This window comes from Phalangium opilio, unplaced genomic scaffold (genome assembly GCF_054372755.1).
Source record: "Phalangium opilio isolate 3A_F unplaced genomic scaffold, DU_Popi_V2 ptg000011l_1, whole genome shotgun sequence".
Classification (NCBI taxonomy): Eukaryota; Metazoa; Arthropoda; class Arachnida; order Opiliones; family Phalangiidae; genus Phalangium; species Phalangium opilio.
Window position 1 is genome coordinate 9573804 of NW_028324147.1, and position 9655 is coordinate 9583458.

Sequence of the window (9655 nt, forward strand, 5' to 3'; positions counted from 1 at the left end):
GATATCTTGGGAAGCATGTTAAGTGTGTGGCCCATTAGCTCAGTTGGTTAGAGCGTCGTGCTAATAACGCGAAGGTCGTGGGTTCGATCCCCCCATGGGCCATAGGTACTGTTTTTTCTTTGGAAATCCGTAAAGTTTTGGCTTCATTTTAATATATTTGATATCTTGGAAAGCGTAAGAACTGTGTGGCTCATTAGCTCAGTTGGTTAGAGCGTCGTGCTAATAACGCGAAGGTCGTGGGTTCGATCCCCCCATGGGCCATAGGTACTGTTTTTTCTTTGGAAATCCGTAAAGTTTTGGCTTCATTTTAATATATTTGATGTCTTGGAAAGCATGGTTCGTGTGTGGCCCATTAGCTCAGTTGGTTAGAGCGTCGTGCTAATAACGCGAAGGTCGTGGGTTCAATCCCCCCATGGGCCATAGGTACTGTTTTTTCTTTGGAAATCCGTAAAGTTTTGGCTTCATTTTAATATTTTCGATATCTTGGAAAGCGTGTGAAGAGTGTGGCCCATTAGCTCAGTTGGTTAGAGCGTCGTGCTAATAACTTGAAGGTCGTGGGTTAGATCCCCCCTTGGGCCATAGGTACTGTTTATTCTTTGGAAATCCGTATTGTTTTGGCTTCATTTAAATATATTTGATATCTTGGAAAGCGTGTTAAGAGTGTGGCCCATTAGCTCAGTTGGCTAGTGCGTCGTGCTAATAACGCGAAGATCGTGGATTCGATCCCCCATGGGCCATAGGTACTGTATTTTCTTTGGAAATCCGTAAAGTTTTGGCTTCATTTTAATATATATGATATCTTGGGAAGCATGTTAAGTGTGTGGCCCATTAGCTCAGTTGGTTAGAGCGTCGTGCTAATAACGCGAAGGTCGTGGGTTCGATCCCCCCATGGGCCATAGGTACTGTTTTTTCTTTGGAAATCCGTAAAGTTTTGGCTTCATTTTAATATATTTGATATCTTGGAAAGCGTAAGAACTGTGTGGCTCATTAGCTCAGTTGGTTAGAGCGTCGTGCTAATAACGCGAAGGTCGTGGGTTCGATCCCCCCATGGGCCATAGGTACTGTTTTTTCTTTGGAAATTCGTAAAGTTTTGGCTTCATTTTAATATATTTGATATCTTGGAAAGCGTATGAGCTGTGTGGCCCATTAGATCAGTTGGTTAGAGCGTCGTGCTAATAACGCGAAGGTCGTGGGTTCGATCCCCCCATGGGCCATAGGTACTGTTTTTCTTTTGGAAATCCGTAAAGTTTGGCTTCATTTTAATATATTTGATATCTTGGAAAGCGTATGAACTGTGTGGCCCATTAGCTCAGTTGGTTAGAGCGTCGTGCTAATAACGCGAAGGTCGTGGGTTCGATCCCCCCATGGGCCATAGGTACTGTTTTTCCTTTGGAAATCCGTAAAGTTTGGCTTCATTTTAATATATTTGATATCTTGGAAAGCGTATGAACTGTGTGGCCCATTAGCTCAGTTGGTTAGAGCGTCGTGCTAATAACGCGAAGGTCGTGGGTTCGATCCCCCCATGGGCTATAGGTACTGATTTTTCTTTGGAAATCCGTAAAGTTTTGGCTTCATTTTAATATATTTGATATCTTGGAAAGCATGTTAAGTGTGTGGCCCATTAGCTCAGTTGGTTAGAGCGCCGTGCTAATAACGCGAAGGTCGTGGGTTCGATCCCCCCATGGGCCATAGGTACTGTTTTTTCTTTGGAAATCCGTAAAGTTTTGGCTTCATTTTAATATATTTGATATCTTGGAAAGCATGTTAAGTGTGTGGCCCATTAGCTCAGTTGGTTAGAGCGTCGTGCTAATAACGCGAAGGTGGTGGGTTCAATCCCCCCATGGGCCATAGGTACTGTTTTTTCTTTGGAAATCCGTAAAGTTTTGGCTTCATTTTAATATATTTGATATCTTGGAAAGCATGTTAAGTGTGTGGCCCATTAGCTCAGTTGGTTAGAGCGTCGTGCTAATAACGCGAAGGTCGTGGGTTCGATCCCCCCATGGGCCATATGTACTGTTTTTTCTTTGGAAATCCGTAAAATTTTGGCTTCATTTTAATATATTTGATATCTTTGAAAGCGTATGAGCTGTGTGGCCCATTAGCTCAGTTGGTTAGAGCGTCGTGCTAATAACGCGAAGGTCGTGGGTTCGATCCCCCCATGGGCCATAGGTACTGTTTTTTCTTTGGAAATCCGTAAAGTTTTGGCTTCATTTTAATATATTTGATATCTTGGAAAGCGTAAGAACTGTGTGGCTCATTAGCTCAGTTGGTTAGAGCGTCGTGCTAATAACGCGAAGGTCGTGGGTTCGATCCCCCCATGGGCCATAGGTAGTGTTTTTTCTTTGGAAATCCGTAAAGTTTTGGCTTCATTTTAATATATTTGATATCTTGGAAAGCGTATGAGCTGTGTGGCCCATTAGCTCAGTTGGTTAGAGCGTCGTGCTAATAACGCGAAGGTCGTGGGTTCGATCCCCCCATGGGCCATAGGTACTGTTTTTCTTTTGGAAATCCGTAAAGTTTGGCTTCATTTTAATATATTTGATATCTTGGAAAGCGTATGAACTGTGTGGCCCATTAGCTCAGTTGGTTAGAGCGTCGTGCTAATAACGCGAAGGTCGTGGGTTCGATCCCCCCATGGGCTATAGGTATTGTTTTTTCTTTGGAAATCCGTAAAGTTTTGGCTTCATTTTAATATATTTGATATCTTGGAAAGCATGTTAAGTGTGTGGCCCATTAGCTCAGTTGGTTAGAGCGTCGTGCTAATAACTTGATGGTCGTGGGTTAGATCCCCCCTTGGGCCATAGGTACTGTTTATTCTTTGGAAATCCGTATTGTTTTGGCTTCATTTAAATATATTTGATATCTTGGAAAGCGTGTTAAGAGTGTGGCCCATTAGCTCAGTTGGCTAGAGCGTCGTGCTAATAACGCGAAGATCGTGGATTCGATCCCCCCATGGGCCATAGGTACTGTTTTTTCTTTCGAAATCCGTAAAGTTTTGGCTTCATTTTAATATATATGATATCTTGCGAAGCATGTTAAGTGTGTGGCCCATTAGCTCAGTTAGTTAGAGCGTCGTGCTAAAAACGCGAAGGTCGTGGGTTCGATCCCCCCATGGGCCATAGGTACTGTATTTTCTTTGGAAATCCGTAAAGTTTTGGCTTCATTTTAATATATTTGATATCTTGGAAAGCATGCTTCGTGCATGGCCCATTAGCTCAGTTGGTTAGAGCGTCGTGCTAATAACGCGAAGGTCGTGGGTTCGATCCCCCCACGGGCCATAGGTACTGTTTTTTCTTTGGAAATCCGTAAAGTTTTGGCTTCATTTTAATATATTTGATATCTTGGAAAGCGTATGAGCTGTGTGGCCCATTAGCTCAGTTGGTTAGAGCGTCGTGCTAATAACGCGAAGGTCGTGGGTTCGATCCCCCCATGGGCCATAGGTACTGTTTTTCCTTTGGAAATCCGTAAAGTTTGGCTTCATTTTAATATATTTGATATCTTGGAAAGCGTATGAACTGTGTGGCCCATTAGCTCAGTTGGTTAGAGCGTCGTGCTAATAACGCGAAGGTCGTGGGTTCGATCCCCCCATGGGCTATAGGTACTGATTTTTCTATGGAAATCCGTAAAGTTTTGGCTTCATTTTAATATATTTGATATCTTGGAAAGCATGTTAAGTGTGTGGCCCATTAGCTCAGTTGGTTAGAGCGCCGTGCTAATAACGCGAAGGTCGTGGGTTCGATCCCCCCATGGGCCATAGGTACTGTTTTTTCTTTGGAAATCCGTAAAGTTATGGCTTCATTTTAATATATTTGATATCTTGGAAAGCATGTTAAGTGTGTGGCCCATTAGCTCAGTTGGTTAGAGCGTCGTGCTAATAACTTGATGGTCGTGGGTTAGATCCCCCCTTGGGCCATAGGTACTGTTTATTCTTTGGAAATCCGTATTGTTTTGGCTTCATTTAAATATATTTGATATCTTGGAAAGCGTGTTAAGAGTGTGGCCCATTAGCTCAGTTGGCTAGAGCGTCGTGCTAATAACGCGAAGATCGTGGATTCGATCCCCCCATGGGCCATAGGTACTGTTTTTTCTTTCGAAATCCGTAAAGTTTTGGCTTCATTTTAATATATATGATATCTTGCGAAGCATGTTAAGTGTGTGGCCCATTAGCTCAGTTAGTTAGAGCGTCGTGCTAAAAACGCGAAGGTCGTGGGTTCGATCCCCCCATGGGCCATAGGTACTGTATTTTCTTTGGAAATCCGTAAAGTTTTGGCTTCATTTTAATATATTTGATATCTTGGAAAGCATGCTTCGTGCATGGCCCATTAGCTCAGTTGGTTAGAGCGTCGTGCTAATAACGCGAAGGTCGTGGGTTCGATCCCCCCACGGGCCATAGGTACTGTTTTTTCTTTGGAAATCCGTAAAGTTTTGGCTTCATTTTAATATATTTGATATCTTGGAAAGCGTATGAGCTGTGTGGCCCATTAGCTCAGTTGGTTAGAGCGTCGTGCTAATAACGCGAAGGTCGTGGGTTCGATCCCCCCATGGGCCATAGGTACTGTTTTTCCTTTGGAAATCCGTAAAGTTTGGCTTCATTTTAATATATTTGATATCTTGGAAAGCGTATGAACTGTGTGGCCCATTAGCTCAGTTGGTTAGAGCGTCGTGCTAATAACGCGAAGGTCGTGGGTTCGATCCCCCCATGGGCTATAGGTACTGATTTTTCTATGGAAATCCGTAAAGTTTTGGCTTCATTTTAATATATTTGATATCTTGGAAAGCATGTTAAGTGTGTGGCCCATTAGCTCAGTTGGTTAGAGCGCCGTGCTAATAACGCGAAGGTCGTGGGTTCGATCCCCCCATGGGCCATAGGTACTGTTTTTTCTTTGGAAATCCGTAAAGTTATGGCTTCATTTTAATATATTTGATATCTTGGAAAGCATGTTAAGTGTGTGGCCCATTAGCTCAGTTGGTTAGAGCGTCGTGCTAATAACTTGATGGTCGTGGGTTAGATCCCCCCTTGGGCCATAGGTACTGTTTATTCTTTGGAAATCCGTATTGTTTTGGCTTCATTTAAATATATTTGATATCTTGGAAAGCGTGTTAAGAGTGTGGCCCATTAGCTCAGTTGGCTAGAGCGTCGTGCTAATAACGCGAAGGTCGTGGGTTCGATCCCCCCATGGGCCATAGGTACTGTTTTTTCTTTCGAAATCCGTAAAATTTTGGCTTCATTTTAATATATTTGATATCTTTGAAAGCGTATGAGCTGTGTGGCCCATTAGCTCAGTTGGTTAGAGCGTCGTGCTAATAACGCGAAGGTCGTGGGTTCGATCCCCCCATGGGCCATAGGTACTGTTTTTTCTTTGGAAATCCGTAAAGTTTTGGCTTCATTTTAATATATTTGATATCTTGGAAAGCGTAAGAACTGTGTGGCTCATTAGCTCAGTTGGTTAGAGCGTCGTGCTAATAACGCGAAGGTCGTGGGTTCGATCCCCCCATGGGCCATAGGTAGTGTTTTTTCTTTGGAAATCCGTAAAGTTTTGGCTTCAATTTAATATATTTGATATCTTGGAAAGCGTATGAGCTGTGTGGCCCATTAGCTCAGTTGGTTAGAGCGTCGTGCTAATAACGCGAAGGTCGTGGGTTCGATCCCCCCATGGGCCATAGGTACTGTTTTTCTTTTGGAAATCCGTAAAGTTTGGCTTCATTTTAATATATTTGATATCTTGGAAAGCGTATGAACTGTGTGGCCCATTAGCTCAGTTGGTTAGAGCGTCGTGCTAATAACGCGAAGGTCGTGGGTTCGATCCCCCCATGGGCTATAGGTATTGTTTTTTCTTTGGAAATCCGTAAAGTTTTGGCTTCATTTTAATATATTTGATATCTTGGAAAGCATGTTAAGTGTGTGGCCCATTAGCTCAGTTGGTTAGAGCGTCGTGCTAATAACTTGATGGTCGTGGGTTAGATCCCCCCTTGGGCCATAGGTACTGTTTATTCTTTGGAAATCCGTATTGTTTTGGCTTCATTTAAATATATTTGATATCTTGGAAAGCGTGTTAAGAGTGTGGCCCATTAGCTCAGTTGGCTAGAGCGTCGTGCTAATAACGCGAAGATCGTGGATTCGATCCCCCCATGGGCCATAGGTACTGTTTTTTCTTTCGAAATCCGTAAAGTTTTGGCTTCATTTTAATATATATGATATCTTGCGAAGCATGTTAAGTGTGTGGCCCATTAGCTCAGTTAGTTAGAGCGTCGTGCTAAAAACGCGAAGGTCGTGGGTTCGATCCCCCCATGGGCCATAGGTACTGTATTTTCTTTGGAAATCCGTAAAGTTTTGGCTTCATTTTAATATATTTGATATCTTGGAAAGCATGCTTCGTGCATGGCCCATTAGCTCAGTTGGTTAGAGCGTCGTGCTAATAACGCGAAGGTCGTGGGTTCGATCCCCCCATGGGCCATAGGTACTGTTTTTTCTTTGGAAATCCGTAAAGTTTTGGCTTCATTTTAATATATTTGATATCTTGGAAAGCGTAAGAACTGTGTGGCTCATTAGCTCAGTTGGTTAGAGCGTCGTGCTAATAACGCGAAGGTCGTGGGTTCGATCCCCCCATGGGCCATAGGTAGTGTTTTTTCTTTGGAAATCCGTAAAGTTTTGGCTTCATTTTAATATATTTGATATCTTGGAAAGCGTATGAGCTGTGTGGCCCATTAGCTCAGTTGGTTAGAGCGTCGTGCTAATAACGCGAAGGTCGTGGGTTCGATCCCCCCATGGGCCATAGGTACTGTTTTTCTTTTGGAAATCCGTAAAGTTTGGCTTCATTTTAATATATTTGATATCTTGGAAAGCGTAAGAACTGTGTGGCTCATTAGCTCAGTTGGTTAGAGCGTCGTGCTAATAACGCGAAGGTCGTGGGTTCGATCCCCCCATGGGCCATAGGTAGTGTTTTTTCTTTGGAAATCCGTAAAGTTTTGGCTTCATTTTAATATATTTGATATCTTGGAAAGCGTATGAGCTGTGTGGCCCATTAGCTCAGTTGGTTAGAGCGTCGTGCTAATAACGCGAAGGTCGTGGGTTCGATCCCCCCATGGGCCATAGGTACTGTTTTTCTTTTGGAAATCCGTAAAGTTTGGCTTCATTTTAATATATTTGATATCTTGGAAAGCGTATGAACTGTGTGGCCCATTAGCTCAGTTGGTTAGAGCGTCGTGCTAATAACGCGAAGGTCGTGGGTTCGATCCCCCCATGGGCTATAGGTATTGTTTTTTCTTTGGAAATCCGTAAAGTTTTGGCTTCATTTTAATATATTTGATATCTTGGAAAGCATGTTAAGTGTGTGGCCCATTAGCTCAGTTGGTTAGAGCGTCGTGCTAATAACTTGATGGTCGTGGGTTAGATCCCCCCTTGGGCCATAGGTACTGTTTATTCTTTGGAAATCCGTATTGTTTTGGCTTCATTTAAATATATTTGATATCTTGGAAAGCGTGTTAAGAGTGTGGCCCATTAGCTCAGTTGGCTAGAGCGTCGTGCTAATAACGCGAAGATCGTGGATTCGATCCCCCCATGGGCCATAGGTACTGTTTTTTCTTTCGAAATCCGTAAAGTTTTGGCTTCATTTTAATATATATGATATCTTGCGAAGCATGTTAAGTGTGTGGCCCATTAGCTCAGTTAGTTAGAGCGTCGTGCTAAAAACGCGAAGGTCGTGGGTTCGATCCCCCCATGGGCCATAGGTACTGTATTTTCTTTGGAAATCCGTAAAGTTTTGGCTTCATTTTAATATATTTGATATCTTGGAAAGCATGCTTCGTGCATGGCCCATTAGCTCAGTTGGTTAGAGCGTCGTGCTAATAACGCGAAGGTCGTGGGTTCGATCCCCCCATGGGCCATAGGTACTGTTTTTTCTTTGGAAATCCGTAAAGTTTTGGCTTCATTTTAATATATTTGATATCTTGGAAAGCGTAAGAACTGTGTGGCTCATTAGCTCAGTTGGTTAGAGCGTCGTGCTAATAACGCGAAGGTCGTGGGTTCGATCCCCCCATGGGCCATAGGTAGTGTTTTTTCTTTGGAAATCCGTAAAGTTTTGGCTTCATTTTAATATATTTGATATCTTGGAAAGCGTATGAGCTGTGTGGCCCATTAGCTCAGTTGGTTAGAGCGTCGTGCTAATAACGCGAAGGTCGTGGGTTCGATCCCCCCATGGGCCATAGGTACTGTTTTTCTTTTGGAAATCCGTAAAGTTTGGCTTCATTTTAATATATTTGATATCTTGGAAAGCGTAAGAACTGTGTGGCTCATTAGCTCAGTTGGTTAGAGCGTCGTGCTAATAACGCGAAGGTCGTGGGTTCGATCCCCCCATGGGCCATAGGTAGTGTTTTTTCTTTGGAAATCCGTAAAGTTTTGGCTTCATTTTAATATATTTGATATCTTGGAAAGCGTATGAGCTGTGTGGCCCATTAGCTCAGTTGGTTAGAGCGTCGTGCTAATAACTTGATGGTCGTGGGTTAGATCCCCCCTTGGGCCATAGGTACTGTTTATTCTTTGGAAATCCGTATTGTTTTGGCTTCATTTAAATATATTTGATATCTTGGAAAGCGTGTTAAGAGTGTGGCCCATTAGCTCAGTTGGCTAGAGCGTCGTGCTAATAACGCGAAGATCGTGGATTCGATCCCCCCATGGGCCATAGGTACTGTTTTTTCTTTCGAAATCCGTAAAGTTTTGGCTTCATTTTAATATATATGATATCTTGCGAAGCATGTTAAGTGTGTGGCCCATTAGCTCAGTTAGTTAGAGCGTCGTGCTAAAAACGCGAAGGTCGTGGGTTCGATCCCCCCATGGGCCATAGGTACTGTATTTTCTTTGGAAATCCGTAAAGTTTTGGCTTCATTTTAATATATTTGATATCTTGGAAAGCATGGTTCGTGTATGGCCCATTAGCTCAGTTGGTTAGAGCGTCGTGCTAATAACGCGAAGGTCGTGGGTTCGATCCCCCCACGGGCCATAGGTACTGTTTTTTCTTTGGAAATCCGTAAAGTTTTGGCTTCATTTTAATATATTTGATATCTTGGAAAGCGTATGAGCTGTGTGGCCCATTAGCTCAGTTGGTTAGAGCGTCGTGCTAATAACGCGAAGGTCGTGGGTTCGATCCCCCCATGGGCCATAGGTACTGTTTTTCCTTTGGAAGTCCGTAAAGTTTGGCTTCATTTTAATATATTTGATATCTTGGAAAGCGTATGAACTGTGTGGCCCATTAGCTCAGTTGGTTAGAGCGTCGTGCTAATAACGCGAAGGTCGTGGGTTCGATCCCCCCATGGGCTATAGGTACTGATTTTTCTTTGGAAATCCGTAAAGTTTTGGCTTCATTTTAATATATTTGATATCTTGGAAAGCATGTTAAGTGTGTGGCCCATTAGCTCAGTTGGTTAGAGCGCCGTGCTAATAACGCGAAGGTCGTGGGTTCGATCCCCCCATGGGCCATAGGTACTGTTTTTTCTTTGGAAATCCGTAAAGTTTTGGCTTCATTTTAATATATTTGATATCTTGGAAAACATGTTAAGTGTGTGGCCCATTAGCTCAGTTGGTTAGAGCGTCGTGCTAATAACGCGAAGGTGGTGGGTTCAATCCCACCATGGGCCATAGGTACTGTTTTTTCTTTGGAAA

General features: G+C 43.1%; 60 non-coding genes across 60 annotated transcripts; all 60 read left to right on the top strand.

Annotated features, from left to right (window-relative positions):
- Positions 1–28: 28 nt before the first annotated feature.
- TRNAI-AAU (transfer RNA isoleucine (anticodon AAU)) lies at positions 29–102 on the top strand. Its single transcript has one exon. It is a non-coding gene; the product is annotated as a tRNA-Ile (tRNA).
- Positions 103–187: 85 nt separating this feature from the next.
- Positions 188–261, top strand: TRNAI-AAU (transfer RNA isoleucine (anticodon AAU)). The gene has a single exon. It is a non-coding gene; the product is annotated as a tRNA-Ile (tRNA).
- An 85-nt stretch (positions 262–346) lies between these two features.
- Positions 347–420, top strand: TRNAI-AAU (transfer RNA isoleucine (anticodon AAU)). Its single transcript has one exon. It is a non-coding gene; the product is annotated as a tRNA-Ile (tRNA).
- Positions 421–505: 85 nt separating this feature from the next.
- TRNAI-AAU (transfer RNA isoleucine (anticodon AAU)) lies at positions 506–579 on the top strand. Its single transcript has one exon. It is a non-coding gene; the product is annotated as a tRNA-Ile (tRNA).
- A 243-nt stretch (positions 580–822) lies between these two features.
- On the top strand, positions 823–896 carry TRNAI-AAU (transfer RNA isoleucine (anticodon AAU)). The gene has a single exon. It is a non-coding gene; the product is annotated as a tRNA-Ile (tRNA).
- Positions 897–981: 85 nt separating this feature from the next.
- On the top strand, positions 982–1055 carry TRNAI-AAU (transfer RNA isoleucine (anticodon AAU)). Its single transcript has one exon. It is a non-coding gene; the product is annotated as a tRNA-Ile (tRNA).
- An 85-nt stretch (positions 1056–1140) lies between these two features.
- Positions 1141–1214, top strand: TRNAI-AAU (transfer RNA isoleucine (anticodon AAU)). Its single transcript has one exon. It is a non-coding gene; the product is annotated as a tRNA-Ile (tRNA).
- An 84-nt stretch (positions 1215–1298) lies between these two features.
- Positions 1299–1372, top strand: TRNAI-AAU (transfer RNA isoleucine (anticodon AAU)). Its single transcript has one exon. It is a non-coding gene; the product is annotated as a tRNA-Ile (tRNA).
- An 84-nt stretch (positions 1373–1456) lies between these two features.
- TRNAI-AAU (transfer RNA isoleucine (anticodon AAU)) lies at positions 1457–1530 on the top strand. The gene has a single exon. It is a non-coding gene; the product is annotated as a tRNA-Ile (tRNA).
- Positions 1531–1615: 85 nt separating this feature from the next.
- On the top strand, positions 1616–1689 carry TRNAI-AAU (transfer RNA isoleucine (anticodon AAU)). The gene has a single exon. It is a non-coding gene; the product is annotated as a tRNA-Ile (tRNA).
- An 85-nt stretch (positions 1690–1774) lies between these two features.
- Positions 1775–1848, top strand: TRNAI-AAU (transfer RNA isoleucine (anticodon AAU)). Its single transcript has one exon. It is a non-coding gene; the product is annotated as a tRNA-Ile (tRNA).
- An 85-nt stretch (positions 1849–1933) lies between these two features.
- TRNAI-AAU (transfer RNA isoleucine (anticodon AAU)) lies at positions 1934–2007 on the top strand. Its single transcript has one exon. It is a non-coding gene; the product is annotated as a tRNA-Ile (tRNA).
- Positions 2008–2092: 85 nt separating this feature from the next.
- TRNAI-AAU (transfer RNA isoleucine (anticodon AAU)) lies at positions 2093–2166 on the top strand. Its single transcript has one exon. It is a non-coding gene; the product is annotated as a tRNA-Ile (tRNA).
- Positions 2167–2251: 85 nt separating this feature from the next.
- Positions 2252–2325, top strand: TRNAI-AAU (transfer RNA isoleucine (anticodon AAU)). Its single transcript has one exon. It is a non-coding gene; the product is annotated as a tRNA-Ile (tRNA).
- An 85-nt stretch (positions 2326–2410) lies between these two features.
- On the top strand, positions 2411–2484 carry TRNAI-AAU (transfer RNA isoleucine (anticodon AAU)). The gene has a single exon. It is a non-coding gene; the product is annotated as a tRNA-Ile (tRNA).
- Positions 2485–2568: 84 nt separating this feature from the next.
- TRNAI-AAU (transfer RNA isoleucine (anticodon AAU)) lies at positions 2569–2642 on the top strand. Its single transcript has one exon. It is a non-coding gene; the product is annotated as a tRNA-Ile (tRNA).
- An 85-nt stretch (positions 2643–2727) lies between these two features.
- On the top strand, positions 2728–2801 carry TRNAI-AAU (transfer RNA isoleucine (anticodon AAU)). Its single transcript has one exon. It is a non-coding gene; the product is annotated as a tRNA-Ile (tRNA).
- An 85-nt stretch (positions 2802–2886) lies between these two features.
- TRNAI-AAU (transfer RNA isoleucine (anticodon AAU)) lies at positions 2887–2960 on the top strand. The gene has a single exon. It is a non-coding gene; the product is annotated as a tRNA-Ile (tRNA).
- An 85-nt stretch (positions 2961–3045) lies between these two features.
- Positions 3046–3119, top strand: TRNAF-AAA (transfer RNA phenylalanine (anticodon AAA)). The gene has a single exon. It is a non-coding gene; the product is annotated as a tRNA-Phe (tRNA).
- An 85-nt stretch (positions 3120–3204) lies between these two features.
- Positions 3205–3278, top strand: TRNAI-AAU (transfer RNA isoleucine (anticodon AAU)). The gene has a single exon. It is a non-coding gene; the product is annotated as a tRNA-Ile (tRNA).
- Positions 3279–3363: 85 nt separating this feature from the next.
- On the top strand, positions 3364–3437 carry TRNAI-AAU (transfer RNA isoleucine (anticodon AAU)). The gene has a single exon. It is a non-coding gene; the product is annotated as a tRNA-Ile (tRNA).
- Positions 3438–3521: 84 nt separating this feature from the next.
- Positions 3522–3595, top strand: TRNAI-AAU (transfer RNA isoleucine (anticodon AAU)). The gene has a single exon. It is a non-coding gene; the product is annotated as a tRNA-Ile (tRNA).
- Positions 3596–3680: 85 nt separating this feature from the next.
- On the top strand, positions 3681–3754 carry TRNAI-AAU (transfer RNA isoleucine (anticodon AAU)). Its single transcript has one exon. It is a non-coding gene; the product is annotated as a tRNA-Ile (tRNA).
- Positions 3755–3839: 85 nt separating this feature from the next.
- TRNAI-AAU (transfer RNA isoleucine (anticodon AAU)) lies at positions 3840–3913 on the top strand. The gene has a single exon. It is a non-coding gene; the product is annotated as a tRNA-Ile (tRNA).
- An 85-nt stretch (positions 3914–3998) lies between these two features.
- TRNAI-AAU (transfer RNA isoleucine (anticodon AAU)) lies at positions 3999–4072 on the top strand. Its single transcript has one exon. It is a non-coding gene; the product is annotated as a tRNA-Ile (tRNA).
- An 85-nt stretch (positions 4073–4157) lies between these two features.
- On the top strand, positions 4158–4231 carry TRNAF-AAA (transfer RNA phenylalanine (anticodon AAA)). Its single transcript has one exon. It is a non-coding gene; the product is annotated as a tRNA-Phe (tRNA).
- An 85-nt stretch (positions 4232–4316) lies between these two features.
- TRNAI-AAU (transfer RNA isoleucine (anticodon AAU)) lies at positions 4317–4390 on the top strand. The gene has a single exon. It is a non-coding gene; the product is annotated as a tRNA-Ile (tRNA).
- Positions 4391–4475: 85 nt separating this feature from the next.
- Positions 4476–4549, top strand: TRNAI-AAU (transfer RNA isoleucine (anticodon AAU)). The gene has a single exon. It is a non-coding gene; the product is annotated as a tRNA-Ile (tRNA).
- An 84-nt stretch (positions 4550–4633) lies between these two features.
- TRNAI-AAU (transfer RNA isoleucine (anticodon AAU)) lies at positions 4634–4707 on the top strand. The gene has a single exon. It is a non-coding gene; the product is annotated as a tRNA-Ile (tRNA).
- Positions 4708–4792: 85 nt separating this feature from the next.
- On the top strand, positions 4793–4866 carry TRNAI-AAU (transfer RNA isoleucine (anticodon AAU)). The gene has a single exon. It is a non-coding gene; the product is annotated as a tRNA-Ile (tRNA).
- Positions 4867–4951: 85 nt separating this feature from the next.
- TRNAI-AAU (transfer RNA isoleucine (anticodon AAU)) lies at positions 4952–5025 on the top strand. Its single transcript has one exon. It is a non-coding gene; the product is annotated as a tRNA-Ile (tRNA).
- An 85-nt stretch (positions 5026–5110) lies between these two features.
- Positions 5111–5184, top strand: TRNAI-AAU (transfer RNA isoleucine (anticodon AAU)). The gene has a single exon. It is a non-coding gene; the product is annotated as a tRNA-Ile (tRNA).
- Positions 5185–5269: 85 nt separating this feature from the next.
- On the top strand, positions 5270–5343 carry TRNAI-AAU (transfer RNA isoleucine (anticodon AAU)). The gene has a single exon. It is a non-coding gene; the product is annotated as a tRNA-Ile (tRNA).
- An 85-nt stretch (positions 5344–5428) lies between these two features.
- Positions 5429–5502, top strand: TRNAI-AAU (transfer RNA isoleucine (anticodon AAU)). Its single transcript has one exon. It is a non-coding gene; the product is annotated as a tRNA-Ile (tRNA).
- An 85-nt stretch (positions 5503–5587) lies between these two features.
- TRNAI-AAU (transfer RNA isoleucine (anticodon AAU)) lies at positions 5588–5661 on the top strand. The gene has a single exon. It is a non-coding gene; the product is annotated as a tRNA-Ile (tRNA).
- An 84-nt stretch (positions 5662–5745) lies between these two features.
- Positions 5746–5819, top strand: TRNAI-AAU (transfer RNA isoleucine (anticodon AAU)). The gene has a single exon. It is a non-coding gene; the product is annotated as a tRNA-Ile (tRNA).
- Positions 5820–5904: 85 nt separating this feature from the next.
- TRNAI-AAU (transfer RNA isoleucine (anticodon AAU)) lies at positions 5905–5978 on the top strand. The gene has a single exon. It is a non-coding gene; the product is annotated as a tRNA-Ile (tRNA).
- An 85-nt stretch (positions 5979–6063) lies between these two features.
- Positions 6064–6137, top strand: TRNAI-AAU (transfer RNA isoleucine (anticodon AAU)). Its single transcript has one exon. It is a non-coding gene; the product is annotated as a tRNA-Ile (tRNA).
- Positions 6138–6222: 85 nt separating this feature from the next.
- Positions 6223–6296, top strand: TRNAF-AAA (transfer RNA phenylalanine (anticodon AAA)). The gene has a single exon. It is a non-coding gene; the product is annotated as a tRNA-Phe (tRNA).
- Positions 6297–6381: 85 nt separating this feature from the next.
- On the top strand, positions 6382–6455 carry TRNAI-AAU (transfer RNA isoleucine (anticodon AAU)). Its single transcript has one exon. It is a non-coding gene; the product is annotated as a tRNA-Ile (tRNA).
- Positions 6456–6540: 85 nt separating this feature from the next.
- TRNAI-AAU (transfer RNA isoleucine (anticodon AAU)) lies at positions 6541–6614 on the top strand. The gene has a single exon. It is a non-coding gene; the product is annotated as a tRNA-Ile (tRNA).
- Positions 6615–6699: 85 nt separating this feature from the next.
- On the top strand, positions 6700–6773 carry TRNAI-AAU (transfer RNA isoleucine (anticodon AAU)). The gene has a single exon. It is a non-coding gene; the product is annotated as a tRNA-Ile (tRNA).
- An 84-nt stretch (positions 6774–6857) lies between these two features.
- On the top strand, positions 6858–6931 carry TRNAI-AAU (transfer RNA isoleucine (anticodon AAU)). Its single transcript has one exon. It is a non-coding gene; the product is annotated as a tRNA-Ile (tRNA).
- Positions 6932–7016: 85 nt separating this feature from the next.
- TRNAI-AAU (transfer RNA isoleucine (anticodon AAU)) lies at positions 7017–7090 on the top strand. The gene has a single exon. It is a non-coding gene; the product is annotated as a tRNA-Ile (tRNA).
- Positions 7091–7174: 84 nt separating this feature from the next.
- Positions 7175–7248, top strand: TRNAI-AAU (transfer RNA isoleucine (anticodon AAU)). Its single transcript has one exon. It is a non-coding gene; the product is annotated as a tRNA-Ile (tRNA).
- Positions 7249–7333: 85 nt separating this feature from the next.
- TRNAI-AAU (transfer RNA isoleucine (anticodon AAU)) lies at positions 7334–7407 on the top strand. The gene has a single exon. It is a non-coding gene; the product is annotated as a tRNA-Ile (tRNA).
- Positions 7408–7492: 85 nt separating this feature from the next.
- TRNAI-AAU (transfer RNA isoleucine (anticodon AAU)) lies at positions 7493–7566 on the top strand. Its single transcript has one exon. It is a non-coding gene; the product is annotated as a tRNA-Ile (tRNA).
- Positions 7567–7651: 85 nt separating this feature from the next.
- TRNAF-AAA (transfer RNA phenylalanine (anticodon AAA)) lies at positions 7652–7725 on the top strand. Its single transcript has one exon. It is a non-coding gene; the product is annotated as a tRNA-Phe (tRNA).
- An 85-nt stretch (positions 7726–7810) lies between these two features.
- Positions 7811–7884, top strand: TRNAI-AAU (transfer RNA isoleucine (anticodon AAU)). Its single transcript has one exon. It is a non-coding gene; the product is annotated as a tRNA-Ile (tRNA).
- An 85-nt stretch (positions 7885–7969) lies between these two features.
- Positions 7970–8043, top strand: TRNAI-AAU (transfer RNA isoleucine (anticodon AAU)). The gene has a single exon. It is a non-coding gene; the product is annotated as a tRNA-Ile (tRNA).
- An 85-nt stretch (positions 8044–8128) lies between these two features.
- On the top strand, positions 8129–8202 carry TRNAI-AAU (transfer RNA isoleucine (anticodon AAU)). The gene has a single exon. It is a non-coding gene; the product is annotated as a tRNA-Ile (tRNA).
- Positions 8203–8286: 84 nt separating this feature from the next.
- On the top strand, positions 8287–8360 carry TRNAI-AAU (transfer RNA isoleucine (anticodon AAU)). The gene has a single exon. It is a non-coding gene; the product is annotated as a tRNA-Ile (tRNA).
- An 85-nt stretch (positions 8361–8445) lies between these two features.
- On the top strand, positions 8446–8519 carry TRNAI-AAU (transfer RNA isoleucine (anticodon AAU)). Its single transcript has one exon. It is a non-coding gene; the product is annotated as a tRNA-Ile (tRNA).
- Positions 8520–8604: 85 nt separating this feature from the next.
- Positions 8605–8678, top strand: TRNAI-AAU (transfer RNA isoleucine (anticodon AAU)). Its single transcript has one exon. It is a non-coding gene; the product is annotated as a tRNA-Ile (tRNA).
- An 85-nt stretch (positions 8679–8763) lies between these two features.
- Positions 8764–8837, top strand: TRNAF-AAA (transfer RNA phenylalanine (anticodon AAA)). The gene has a single exon. It is a non-coding gene; the product is annotated as a tRNA-Phe (tRNA).
- An 85-nt stretch (positions 8838–8922) lies between these two features.
- On the top strand, positions 8923–8996 carry TRNAI-AAU (transfer RNA isoleucine (anticodon AAU)). Its single transcript has one exon. It is a non-coding gene; the product is annotated as a tRNA-Ile (tRNA).
- Positions 8997–9081: 85 nt separating this feature from the next.
- Positions 9082–9155, top strand: TRNAI-AAU (transfer RNA isoleucine (anticodon AAU)). Its single transcript has one exon. It is a non-coding gene; the product is annotated as a tRNA-Ile (tRNA).
- An 84-nt stretch (positions 9156–9239) lies between these two features.
- On the top strand, positions 9240–9313 carry TRNAI-AAU (transfer RNA isoleucine (anticodon AAU)). Its single transcript has one exon. It is a non-coding gene; the product is annotated as a tRNA-Ile (tRNA).
- An 85-nt stretch (positions 9314–9398) lies between these two features.
- On the top strand, positions 9399–9472 carry TRNAI-AAU (transfer RNA isoleucine (anticodon AAU)). Its single transcript has one exon. It is a non-coding gene; the product is annotated as a tRNA-Ile (tRNA).
- Positions 9473–9557: 85 nt separating this feature from the next.
- Positions 9558–9631, top strand: TRNAI-AAU (transfer RNA isoleucine (anticodon AAU)). The gene has a single exon. It is a non-coding gene; the product is annotated as a tRNA-Ile (tRNA).
- Positions 9632–9655: the final 24 nt, after the last annotated feature.